We start from the raw sequence: 12,500 nt of genomic DNA, 5'->3' as shown, positions 1-12,500 counted from the left end.
CACCCTCTCTACACGTGAGACAAAAGAAACATGAAAACGAGAACGAAAGTGTACCAGAGAAAGCGAAAGCGTTCAGTTCCCGGCCGCCCACCCAATCGCCGGGGCATCCTCTGCAGGCGCCAGGCTTACAAATCTAACCTTCAGAACTCCGTGGTTTGCGGGAATTCAATCGTAACAGGCCGACATTACTCACAACTTGGCCTTCATCCACAGCTATGTAAACCAATTTCGGTGATTTACTTAAAGTTGAAAGCGTTACCGGTGTTCCCGCTTGTGGTGAATTACGCGCGGTGGTAAGTAATGGTGATTCATGGTGATGGTAATGGTAATTGTAAATGGTGCTGGTGGTGAGGATAATTAGCAAAAAAATGGTAATAATATTCATGATGCGATGGTAATGGTAATTGTAAATGGTGCTGGTGGTGAGATAATTGTCAAAAAATGTAATATGATTCATGATGATGGTGATGGTGATGGTAATGCTGATCCTTATGATCACCACCATCAATTAATTTAACACAAAAAACATCCGCAAAACTATTTCCACCACTCGTATCAATCACTCAAATCAGTAATAAAAAATGCAACGTTATTAATAGCCCTTCTGTTGCCGAGGCGCCGAGTTCGCTCAAACACCCGAGTCATCTGCATCAGTCAGCGGAGATAAAAAACGCAAAAAATGATAATGATGATAATAATAATAATGACAATGACAATGACAATGACAATGACAGTGATAGTGATAGTGATAGTGATAGTGAAAAGTTGATAGTGAAAAGATGATAGTAGAGATAGTGATAACGTAATGATAATGATAATGTAATAAATGATAATGATAATGATAACGATAACGATAACGATAACGATAACGATAACGATAACGATAACGATAACGATAATGATAATGATAATGATAATGATAAATAATAAATAAATAATAATGAAATAAACAGATAAAGAATGACATCAATATCGCCTGTGTCACTCAACGGCAGATATTAAAATGGCAGGAAATGATATGATAAACGGATAATTACTATATCTGGAATGCAATTGTACAATTGGGGGGGATCATTTATTTATGAATATAATAAACTGAAGAGATTGATGATGATGATGATGATGATGATGATGATGATGATGATGATGATGATGATGATGATGATGATGATGATCACGATAACGATAACGATAATGATAACAATGATAATGATAAAAAAAATAATAAAAAAATGAAAAAACCAAACAGACAAGTAAACAAATAAACAAGCCAAGCAAACCAAACAAGAGCTAAGCCACAAAGCAAACCAAGCAACAGCAAAGCAAACAGCGCCCCCCCCCCTCGGAAGACTTTCCCGCCGCATCGTCTGAGCCGCAGACTTCAGGACGACACTCGATGGCCGCCGATTGCGAGTCTGCATCCCTATCCCCTATCCGCGGCCCCGTCCTCGGCTCCGTCCTCGTTTCCCGGCTTCGGCTTCCGGCTTCGGCTTCGTCTTCGTCCTCTGGCTTCGGCTTCGGTTTCGTCTTCGTCCTCTGGCTCGGCTTCGTCTTCGTCTCCCGGCTTTGGCTTCGGCCCCGTCCTCGTCTTCGTCCCCCGTCTTCGGCTTCGTTTCTTCAGCCTCGAGAGCGCGAGACGAGGCTTGGGACGGGGCGGTGATATATTCTGCCGGCTGGTGTTCGTGAGCTTAGCAACGGCACAGCAACGAGGCATTGCATTCTTTTTTTTATTTTTCTTTTTTGGAGGGACTGACTTCATAAATCTTGTCCAATTATTTGTAACATGTATCTTCACGTCATTTCCTCGCCTTATCTAATCAATTCCCTTTCTTTATTTTTATTCTGCATATATCTTATCAACCTACTTCTTTACCTTATTCATTCTGACAAGAGTGACTTTCGTGAATAAGTAACGCACGATAACAGCCGCCGCTCTGCAGCAACAGCGGCTCCACTGCACCCGCGCCGACGCCGGCAGCATCTCAATCATCCGCCAGGGAGCGACATCCATCTGGGACGGACGCGAGACAACACTTCCACATTATCGCAGTGTGAAACCGTCCTTCCGTCCGCTCTTGTCCCTGTTCACCCTGTATGGTATACTACACTCCGTTTCTCACGCTTCCTCTCCTTTCTTCTTCTCTTGCTCCTGCTCCTTCTTATCATTCATGTTTTTGTTCTTAATCTTATTCTTATTTCATCTATCCATCTCTCCCTACCTTCTCACTTATCGTCCTCTACCTCCTTCCTCCCTCCTTCCCCTTTCCTTTGTTCTCTCTTTCTTCTCTCTTCCTCTCCTTTCTTCTTCTCTTGCTCCTGCTCCTTCTTATTATTCATGTTTTTGTTCTCCTTCTCCTTCTCCTTCTCCTTCTTCTTCTTCTTCTTCTTCTTCTTCTCCTTCTCCTCCTCCTCCTCCTCGTACCCTATCAGAAGGCAAGACTCAAACAGCATCCCCGGCTTCCTTCTTCGTCTGCTTGCTTGTCTGCTTGTCTCTGTGCTTGCTGGGCGGACGTCTCGGCGCTCGGTGGTGCCGGCTAGTCTTCAAAACGTCCCATAAACCCGCCCCCAACACGCCTGGCTGCGCAACGACTCGGTCTTTTATCTTTGGTTAATTCGTGTTTGGTCGCTTGAGCTTCACCCCACAAGGCGTCTAAGCCCACTTTCCCTTGACTTCAAGAAGAATCAAAGAAAAACGCTTCATCACAGGATTTCAACATCGCCATTGTTAGTGTAACCGGTTCTATTCCCTGCTTTTTTATTTATCTATTTTTTTATTTGGTGATGTAAAGGATAACAATAAAAAAATTAGGAAAACAGAAGAGAAAGAAGAAAATAAAAGCTATATGCCTTCATTGAAAACAAGGATGTATCCGAGCAGGAAATTCCATTCATACATCACCGGCATTCATCACCTACAAACATGCAATAAAGGAAAATGGCTCTTTCATTTGATATCTTTTTCAAATCCTTTACAACCTCTCACTGTCCCTTCGACCATACAGAAAGTGGGTCGTGCAGTATTCCCAGAAGTCCATGCAAGGTCAGACTATGTAGCGAATATAAAAAAAATAAAAATCTTAGATAAATAATGCACATTTAAACAGCATCTCTCTCTCTCTCTCTCTCTCTCTCTCTCTCTCTCTCTCTCTCTCTCTCTCTCTCTCTCTCTCTCTCTCTCTCTCTCTCTCTCTCAGCATGTGTTGCCCTCTCAGCATGTGTTGTGCACACGTATATACGCCCATGTTTTCCCCAACGCGCCCAAGCATGAGACGAATTTAAATATAAATGCATGCGTAATTACACTTCCGTGTGCAGATGCCAGCGTGCTTAAGATTGCATGGACATCGCGCATGTGCATGTGGGTGGACATCCGCGGACTCGCTTGAGCCTCCGCCAGCGCCACGGGGGTCAAGGTCCTTCGGCACACGAGGGAACCCGGATGGCCGGCCTCTGAGGAGATCGTCGGGCGTCGCTGCAGATGGCGGCGATAGGGCGAGAGAGACGGACGGTGGCGAACGCGACGGTGATGAAGGTGTAAATGGTTAGGAAGAGGAGCAAGGTAGGGTGTGAGAGATGATGAGATGAAATCGGTAGTGAGTGACGGGATGAAGGGGGAGGGGAGAAGGAGGATAATAAGACAAACTTTTGCAACATCAGAAGATTAAGCATCACTGTAGGTCACTTTCTATCTTTCCTTTCCTCTCGTTTTCCACGTCTCTGTTGTTGTGACGCCTCCGCCACAAGCATCACCAAGTGGCGTTGCGTAAGTTCCCATTTGACGAGGCTGTCACCTGTCACTCAGCCCATGAATTGTAATTTGCATGAACCGAGGAGGCAGCACAAGGTCAGGGGCAGAGATAGTGAGAGGGAGAGAGAAAGATAGGGAGGAGGGGAGGGAGGAGAGGAGGGAGGAGGAGGGGGGAGGGAGGGAGGGAAGAGAGAGGAGGGAAGAGAGAGAGAGAAGGAGGAGAGGGAGAGAGAGAGAGAGAGGAGAGAAGAGAGAGGAGAGAGAGAGAGAGAGAGAGAGAGAGAGAGAGAGAGAGAGAGAGAGAGAGAGAGAAAGGGAGAGAGAGAGAGAGAGAAAGGGAGAAAGAGAGAGAGAAAGGGAGAAAGAAATAAGAGAATGCAAACTGTTTGCATGAAATGTAAACAAAATATATTTTATACAAGCAAATCCCCTCGAATTTAATGCTAAGAACCGAAATATTGTTAGCAAACATCGGAAAACTGACACTCGGGTCTCTCCTGCCATCACCCTCTCCCCCTTCCCCCTCCTCCACTCCCTCACAACCCCCCCCCAAAAAAAAAAAAAAAAAACTTTTCTCAGGCCAATCGTATAATTCCTTGATCTTGTCCCTCCCTGGCCATAAGTGAAATGCCTGGCCCCAATACCCGATGAAAATATATTGCGATTCAATATTCAAATATGCCTTTATGTTTGTTTGTTTGTTTTTTCTATTTGGCAATTCTGTTCATTTTTTCCGGGTTTGGTTTGGACATCGGTGTATCGTTTGTTTTCTCGATAGATCTCTGTGTTTATGAAATTAGATTCAATCATTTATTAATACTTCAGTCCCAGTGTGTTTCTGTTTCCATTTTCAGTTTTCAGACTCTTTTTTGCGTATCCTTTTTTTTCCAAACTTCTTTGTCCCTGCTTCTGGCCATACGGACAATTCTTGCACCCTTTATAGCTCATAAAAAAATCTTTGGACCGAATCTACCTCTTCCTGCCGTATTCCTTTTTTTGCACGCCTGTCTTGCACTCTCTCCCCTCTCCATTCCCTTTTTGAAAAATGTGTCTTTTTTTCCCCGTTCTTGTCAGTGTCCTGTTTCTATGGCTGTTCGAGAATTCCCTTTCTCTCTCTCTCTCTCTCTCTCTCTCTCTCTCTCTCTCACTGCTTCCATCAATACCCTCTCCCCTCTCTCTCCCTCTGCCTCTCTCATTCCCTCTCCCTCCTTCTCTCCCTTCCTCCCTCCCCTCCTACTTATCCGTCATCACCAAACCCCCATTCGCTAGGCCTAACCCCCTTCCCCTCGCCTCCCCTCACCCCCACCCGCCCACCCACCTCCAGAAGCCAGGTAGACAGACACGCGGGCGCTACTATTGATCTCCGCCTGGCTTTTCCAGCGTCTTATGGGCAAGAGATCAACAGCGGGCGTGAAAGTGGGCGGCTGGGTGAGTGTGTACGCCTGCGGACCAGATGCTGGGGGAGGGGCACTCGAGAGAGAGAGAGAGAGAGAGAGAGAGAGAGAGAGAGAGAGAGAGAGGTGAGAGGAGAGAGAGAGAGAGAGAGGAGAGAGAGAGAGAGAGAGAGAGAGAGTGAGAGAGAGAATGAGTGATAAGGAGAGAGAGGGAGGGAAGAAGTGGGAAGGGAGGGAGGGAGGGAGGGAAGAGGTGGGAAGGGAGGGAGGGGAGGAGGATAGGGAGGGAGGTGGAGGAAGAGAGAGAGAGAGAGGAGAGAGAGAGAGACAGACAGACAGAGAGACACAGAGTGAGAGAGAGAGACAATGTGAGAGAGAGAGAGAGACAATGTGAGAGAGAGGGAAAGAACAAGAATGAGAAAGAGACCCGATCAAGACCCCCAAAAAATAAAATAATAGCAATATAAAGAACAAGTCCCAGAATTTACAAAACACATGCATCCACATCAAAATAAACAAGACATCAAGCCGAACGCCCACTAACAGCCTCCGGGTTACGACCTGAGAGGGCCCGTGAGTGGGCGTCAGAGGACAGACCCGCTCACTAGAACACGCGCGACGAACGACAATAACAATCTCCTAAGGGCAGCGTGTCACGAATTCCCTTTAATAAATCCGTCGGGAAATCTCGCGACGAAAATACAACGAAAGGGATTTTCTTTTCTTCTCTTCTTCTTCTTCTTCTTCTTCTTTTTCTTCTTCTTCTTCTTCGGTGCTTTGGTGTAAATGAGCTAATAATTGATGGTTGGAATTGCTTTTCTGTTTCTTTTTTTCTTTTTTTTTATCTACTTCTGGACGGGTTATGTGCGGGTCCTAATCTTCCGTATTGTCTAGCGTGATTGTCAAGTCTTTTCATTGTCAATAATCAGTTATATAACCACGAATCTTCTCAGTTATCTTTAAAATCATTATTATTATTATTATCATTATCACGTTCTTCATTCGAATAATTAGTCTCAAATGAACAAAAGTAATTCATTAAATACCATCGCTATTCAATACAATTACTTCACGATACAAAAATCTCAACATCCAACACAGCACTTTATCATTAGCCCCTGAACCTAAAAAAATATATATCACTGTTGATCTTGTAATTAAGAGAAAACTAATCCTAAAATTCCCTCGCTGCATTGCCTCCACCCTCCTCCCCCACACACTACTGCAACCCTCCCCCACTCAACACCACACCCCTCCCTGTCCCTTTCGCCTTCCCCCACACTGCCACCCTTCCTCCTCCCCGTACTGCCCCCAACCCCCTCCCTACACACACACACACAACGCCATAACCTTCTTCTTCCACCTCCTCCTCCCCCTGCTTCTCTGCCTCCTACCCCCCCCCCCTCTATCACAATCACCACCACCACCACCTCCTACTTCTCCTTCTCCTTCTCCTTCTCCTTCCCTTCCCTTCTCCTCCTCCTTCAAGAAACACCGAGGTGGTAGCGGCTAATGAGCTGACTCGACAAAGGTGAGACAAGGAAGGAGAATGAAGTGGGGGAAGAAAAGAAGGAAGCGGGATAAATTGAAGGAGGAAGGGAGGAAGGACAGTGAAGAGAGGGGAGAGAAGGAAGGGAGGAAGGACAGTGAAGAGAGGGAAGAGAAGGAAGGAGGAAGGAAGCCGATCTTTTCTTCACCTGCAGATGGTACCAGGCATAGGGAGAGGAACCAATGAGAGAAGAGAAAGATAGAAAGAAAAGATATGGCGATAGGAAGGGTGCACTCTAAGGAAAAGGAGGGTTCACGGTGGAAGTAGAAAATGAGAGACAAGGAGAGAGAGAGAGAGAGAGAGAGAGAGAGAGACAGAGAGAGAGAGAGAGAGAGAGAGAGAGAGAGAGAGAGGAGAGAGCGAGAGAGAGAGAGAGAGAGAGAGAGAGAGAGAAGAGAGGGAGGAGAGAGAGAGGAGGAGAGAGAGGAGAGAGAGAGAGAGAGAGAGAGAGGGGGGGGGGAGACAGAGACAGAGACAGAGAGGGGAGGGAGACTAATGACCGACAGAATGCGTCTGATGTAGAAAGGAGTGAGTCAGGCAGCAGCATGACTTCTCTTGCAACATTTCCTATGCTTCATGATAAAGGCTTTTAAATTGTGGAAGCTAACAAGACATATTCTCATTTCTCTCTCTCCTTTCTTCTTCATTTCTTTCTCTCTGTCGCTTTTGCTCTCTCTCTCTCTCTCTCTCTCTCTCTCTCTCTCTCTCTCTCTCTCTCTCTCTCTCTCTCTCTCTCTCTCTCTCTCTCTCTCTCTCTCACATCTATCTATCTATGTATATTCGCACCCTCCTACTCTCTCCTCTCTCTCATTTAATGTCTTCTATATTTACTAAACTCTCCCTCTTCTTGCTTTGCAGTCCATATTTCCTATTTCCCCTCGTTCCCTTCCATATTACCTTCATCCCTTTTCCTCTTCCCCTTTCTCTCCACTTCTCTCGTTTTTATTCTCTCCTCTTCGCTCTCTCCTCGACCCCCGTTACTTTCCCTATGCACTGGCGTCCATAAACAAGTATCGTCTTGCTTTGTATTGATATTATGACAGCTGATAGTAGTTGTAACTTGTTTATTGATGATATCCGAGAGTCTCCGATTTAATTGGCGGGGTTGTCGGCCTCGCCAGTCTCCCGTCCGCCAGCCTGGGTCACAGAGGTCGCAGAGGTCAAATCAGTGACGGACTAGGAAGGATGTAGGAAGGAAATGGTGTGGGTGGAGAATGAGGGAGGGAGGGAGGTAGGAGAGAAAGAGAAAGAGAGAGAGAGAGAGAGAGAGAGAGAGAGAGAGAGGAGAGAGGGGAGAGGAGAGGAGGAGAAGAGAGAGAGAAAGAGGGAAGAGAGAGAGAGAGAGGAGAGGGAAGAGAAGAGGAGAGAGGAGAGGAGAGAGAGAGGAGGGAGAGAGAGAAGAGGGAGAGAGACAGAGAGAGACAGAGAGAGAGACAGAGGAGGTGAATAGCAAGCATTTATATGAGATATCTTTCACGAGATGAGCATGACGACAGGGCTCATGGCTCTGCGGTAGACCGAACGAGAGTTCTTAATCACACATTATCATATATTTCTGATTCTTCATCTTCACTTCACTTCTTACTTTTTATCACTCTTCATTTCAATCTCATTCCTCCCGCCACTAACCCCCCCCCTTCTTTAAAAAAAATAATGCAATGCAACGCAAACACAGCCTGCATGACCTTCAGACAACAGCCACCCTTCCGCTGCATGGCCAAAGCGTCGGTCATGCTGTATCAGCCATGAGGGAAACTTGGCCAGAGTGGTGGTGGCTTAGCACTGTCTAGATCCTGGTGTGTGGCACTTTATATTCGCCCTAAGTGGTTGTTTGATGGAAATTATGTGATGATAAGCTGTAGTGATGTGGAACAGGGATAATGTGGGGATGTGGAACTGTGGTTAATGAGTTCTATTTTCTTTGGTGTGGATCTTGTGTGGTGTGGATTTTGTGTGGTGTGGATTTTGTGTGATGTGGATCTTGTGATGTGGATTTTGTGTGATGTGGATTTTGTGTGATGTGGATTTTGTGTGATGTGGATTTTGTGTGGTGTGGATTTTGTGATGTGGATCTTGTGATACATACTTGTGGAGTTGTGGTAACGAGACATGCTGGCGTGGAGATACTTTAAAACAACGAGCTAATGTGATGGGATGCAGTGGAGCTGTGATGCTGTGGTACTGTGATAGTGTGGAGCTGTGGCAATAAACCATGGTGATGTGGAGCTTGATAGTCCCTATTGATGTGAAGCTGTGGTGACGCCATGTAGTATGTGGAATGCGTGTGACTGCAATTGTTATCAATATCATTACCATAATCAATACCACCATGTAAGGGGAAAACACCAATTGAGCTATCAACGCCCCCCCCCCCCCCACTTTGTCCTTTAACCTACTTTCTCAACCGACCTCTTATTACATATTGCTACTTTATTCTTCTCTCTCTCTCTCCCTCTTTCTCTTTCTCTTATTCCATATTGCTACTTTATTCTTCTCTCTCTCTTTCTCTCACTCTCTCCCTCTTTCTCTTTCTCTTCTTTTATTCCATATTGCTGCTTTATTCTTCTCTCTCTCTTTCTCTCACTCTCTCCCTCTTTCTCTTCTCTTATTCCATATTGCTTCTTTATTCTCCTCTTTCTCTTTACCTTTCTCTCTCTCATTCTCATTCAACACACAACACACACACACACACACACACACACACACACACACACACACACACACACACACACACACACACACACACACACACACACACACACGTACAATGTAAAGGTCTTGCTACCGACCTTTACCCTCCTAATTTCCTCCTTTGACTGCCCACTAAGGTACCTACATAACCCTTGTTAAGGTCACCTGGGATCACTTTTTCTTTCTCTCAGTAGATCGGTAGAGTTTTATAGGATATGATGGGAAAATAAAGCAATTCTTCCTTCTTTATAGCATTACATTTTGATTATATATTCATTTCATCTATTCATTCATTCATCCTCCATTTCTATCTATCTCTCCCCCCTTCTTCCTCTCCCACTTCCCCCTCTCCCACCTTCTCCCCTTCTCCCCCTTCTCCCTCTCCAAAAGTACCTCTTATCTCCTACCCAGGCCCAGGTGCAATATACCCACCTAGTTATATCAGTATACCCATGTATGCCAACCAACAAGGCTGTTTGTTTGCTCTGGCGTCGGCAGGTAGGGAAGTGATGGGGGTTGTGGGGGTGGGGGTGGAGGGGGGAGGGACAAGTGGCAGCTGACAGAAATGAGGAATGGGGGAGGGGATAGAATTAAGGGGGGAGGGGGGAGCAGCAGTAGAAACTAGCGGGGTTAAGGAGGCCGTCACTCTTGCTGACGCGGAGGGGGGGTTGTGCGGGGTTCTGGGTTGGGGGAGCGGGTTGGTGGGGAGGGCGGTCTCCATCGGTATGTATGTATGTATGTATGTATGTATGTATGTATGTATGTATGTATGTATGTATGTATGTATGTATGTATGTATGTATGTATATGTATATACTTGTAATTATACATATACATATAGAAGTGTGTGCGTGTGCGTGTGCGCGTGCGCGTGTGGGAGTGGGAGTTTGAGTGCGAGAGTGAGAGTGAGTGTACGAGTGAGAGGGAGAGGGAGTGTGTAAGCGTGCGTAAGTGTGAGTGTGATTGTGTTTTTGTCTCGAAGTGTAAAGAAAAAGAAGACGAGAATGGGAATATCGAATTCCTGAAAAAAAGGGAAAGAGAATAAAAAAAAAACAGATTTGGAAGAGAACAGGAGCCTCCCGAAAGACGCAGCTGCCATAAAGCCAAGCCAAACAGCGTCGTGTGCGCGCGCGTGTACACCCTAGATAAGAGATACACACGCCCTCGGATCTGTGCGATCTGCTATCACGTCTGTGTACAATACGTCGCTCCAGGCCGTTTTACTACCCCCCCTCAGGCTGTTTACACCCCCCCCCCCCTTGGCTATGTACCTACCCCTAAGCCCGTAACTACTTCCCACTCCTCTATACTTCGTGCACGAGTGAGGGTCTGTACGAATAACTTAGTGTTAGTGTTGTGAATAATAAAAGGTAACTCAACCGACTGTAAATAAACTTTTTTAAAAAATGTACAAGTTCTGTGTCTCTCTATTTTGCTTTCCATTTACTTTCTATTACACGCGATGTGGCTAAGCTATCTTTGAGGGTTTCCTGTCCTCCCCTATTTTCCAGGGGCGAAAAGAGGAAGTGGATGTGGATTGCGTGCGGATGAGGAAAGGCTCTGGGCGTAATTCGGATGCGATTAAATCATAAAGATGCGGATGGAGTGTCTTTGTCTACGCGAGCTACGTGTCTTTATGTATGTCTGTATGTTCGAGGGCGTAAGTGTATGTCTGTACGCGCCTGTGCGTATTCATGTCCGTGTACGTATTTCTTGATACGCGAGTGTCTGCACGTGAATTTGTCTGTACTTATGTGTCTGAATGTCTGTATACGTTCATGTATTGTGTACATATTCATGACATGCGTGTGTATCTGAATGAACTCTGTGAACAGGAATCGCTCAGCATGCAATCCGGCAATCTACAAATCCCCCTTATTCTTTTTTTTCGTTTCCTAATATGCCTAAGTAAGGTCCAAGCCGCAGTTTACCTTTGGGAAAGACGAGTAAATTTACCAATTACATTTGCCAGGATAACGAGGCCGAAGATTAAGTGCCTTCGCCTGGCTCCATTTTGCTTTGTTTGTCTTTACACTCTTTTCGATTATTTACATTTATATCTTTGGGTTTCATACGTTGTTTTATTCTTAACAAGAAGCAATAAGCTGGGGGGGGGGTCAGGGTTAAAAACGCCTATGTATCGCACGTACACGTAAACACACACACACACGCTGTTTCTTTCAGGGTTAAAAGCGCCCATGTATCGCACGCACACGCAAACAAACACACACACACAACACTTACTGCAATCTACCTTGACCTCTCCGCCCACTACCCGTGGAAATCAGGTCACTGACCTGCTCCCAACCCCGGAATTTGAATGTTCACGGGAAATTTAGTTAATTTTTAAATAACCTTATATATATATTTTATATATTTATATATATATATATATATATTAAAAATAATATATATATATATTATATATATATATTACATATATATATTAAATATTATATAATATATATATAATATAATATAAAATATATAATATATATATAATATAATAAAATAATAATATATACTATATATTTTACATATATATATAAATTATATACATATATATATATATATTACATTATCATATATATACATATAATAACTATATATATACATATATATACATATATGCATATATACATATATACTATTATGTATATATACATATATATATACATATATATATACATATATATATACATATATACAATTATATATACATATATATCATATATATACATATATATACATAAATATATACATATATACATATATATATACATATATATTATACATATATATACATATATATATCATATATATACATAATATATACATATATATCAACTATATATATACATATATATATACATATATATACATATATATATATATACATATATATATACATATATATATATATATATATATATATATATATATATATATATATATATATGAATAAAGAAAAGAGACCGCAATAGATGCTCATAAACAGGTCGGCAAACAGAAACGAAAACATCGATAAAAAATCAACCCAAAGGATACCCAGTTGGGGCTCAGGCATATAAATATATATATGACGGAATGAAACGATAACTGAATAATGTTTGGAATC

The 12,500-nt window shown here is 43.6% G+C and overlaps 1 protein-coding gene across 1 annotated transcript in view; it reads right to left on the bottom strand.

Moving 5' to 3' along the window:
• Positions 1-12,500, bottom strand: part of LOC119584210 — a 59,799-nt gene that overhangs the window by 46,097 nt on the left and 1,202 nt on the right. The window lies entirely within an intron of this gene.

This window comes from Penaeus monodon, chromosome 18, assembly GCF_015228065.2.
Source record: "Penaeus monodon isolate SGIC_2016 chromosome 18, NSTDA_Pmon_1, whole genome shotgun sequence".
In the NCBI taxonomy this organism is placed as follows: Eukaryota; Metazoa; Arthropoda; class Malacostraca; order Decapoda; family Penaeidae; genus Penaeus; species Penaeus monodon.
Note: the sequence above shows the minus strand (reverse complement) of the source record. Positions and strands in the feature narration are given on the sequence as shown.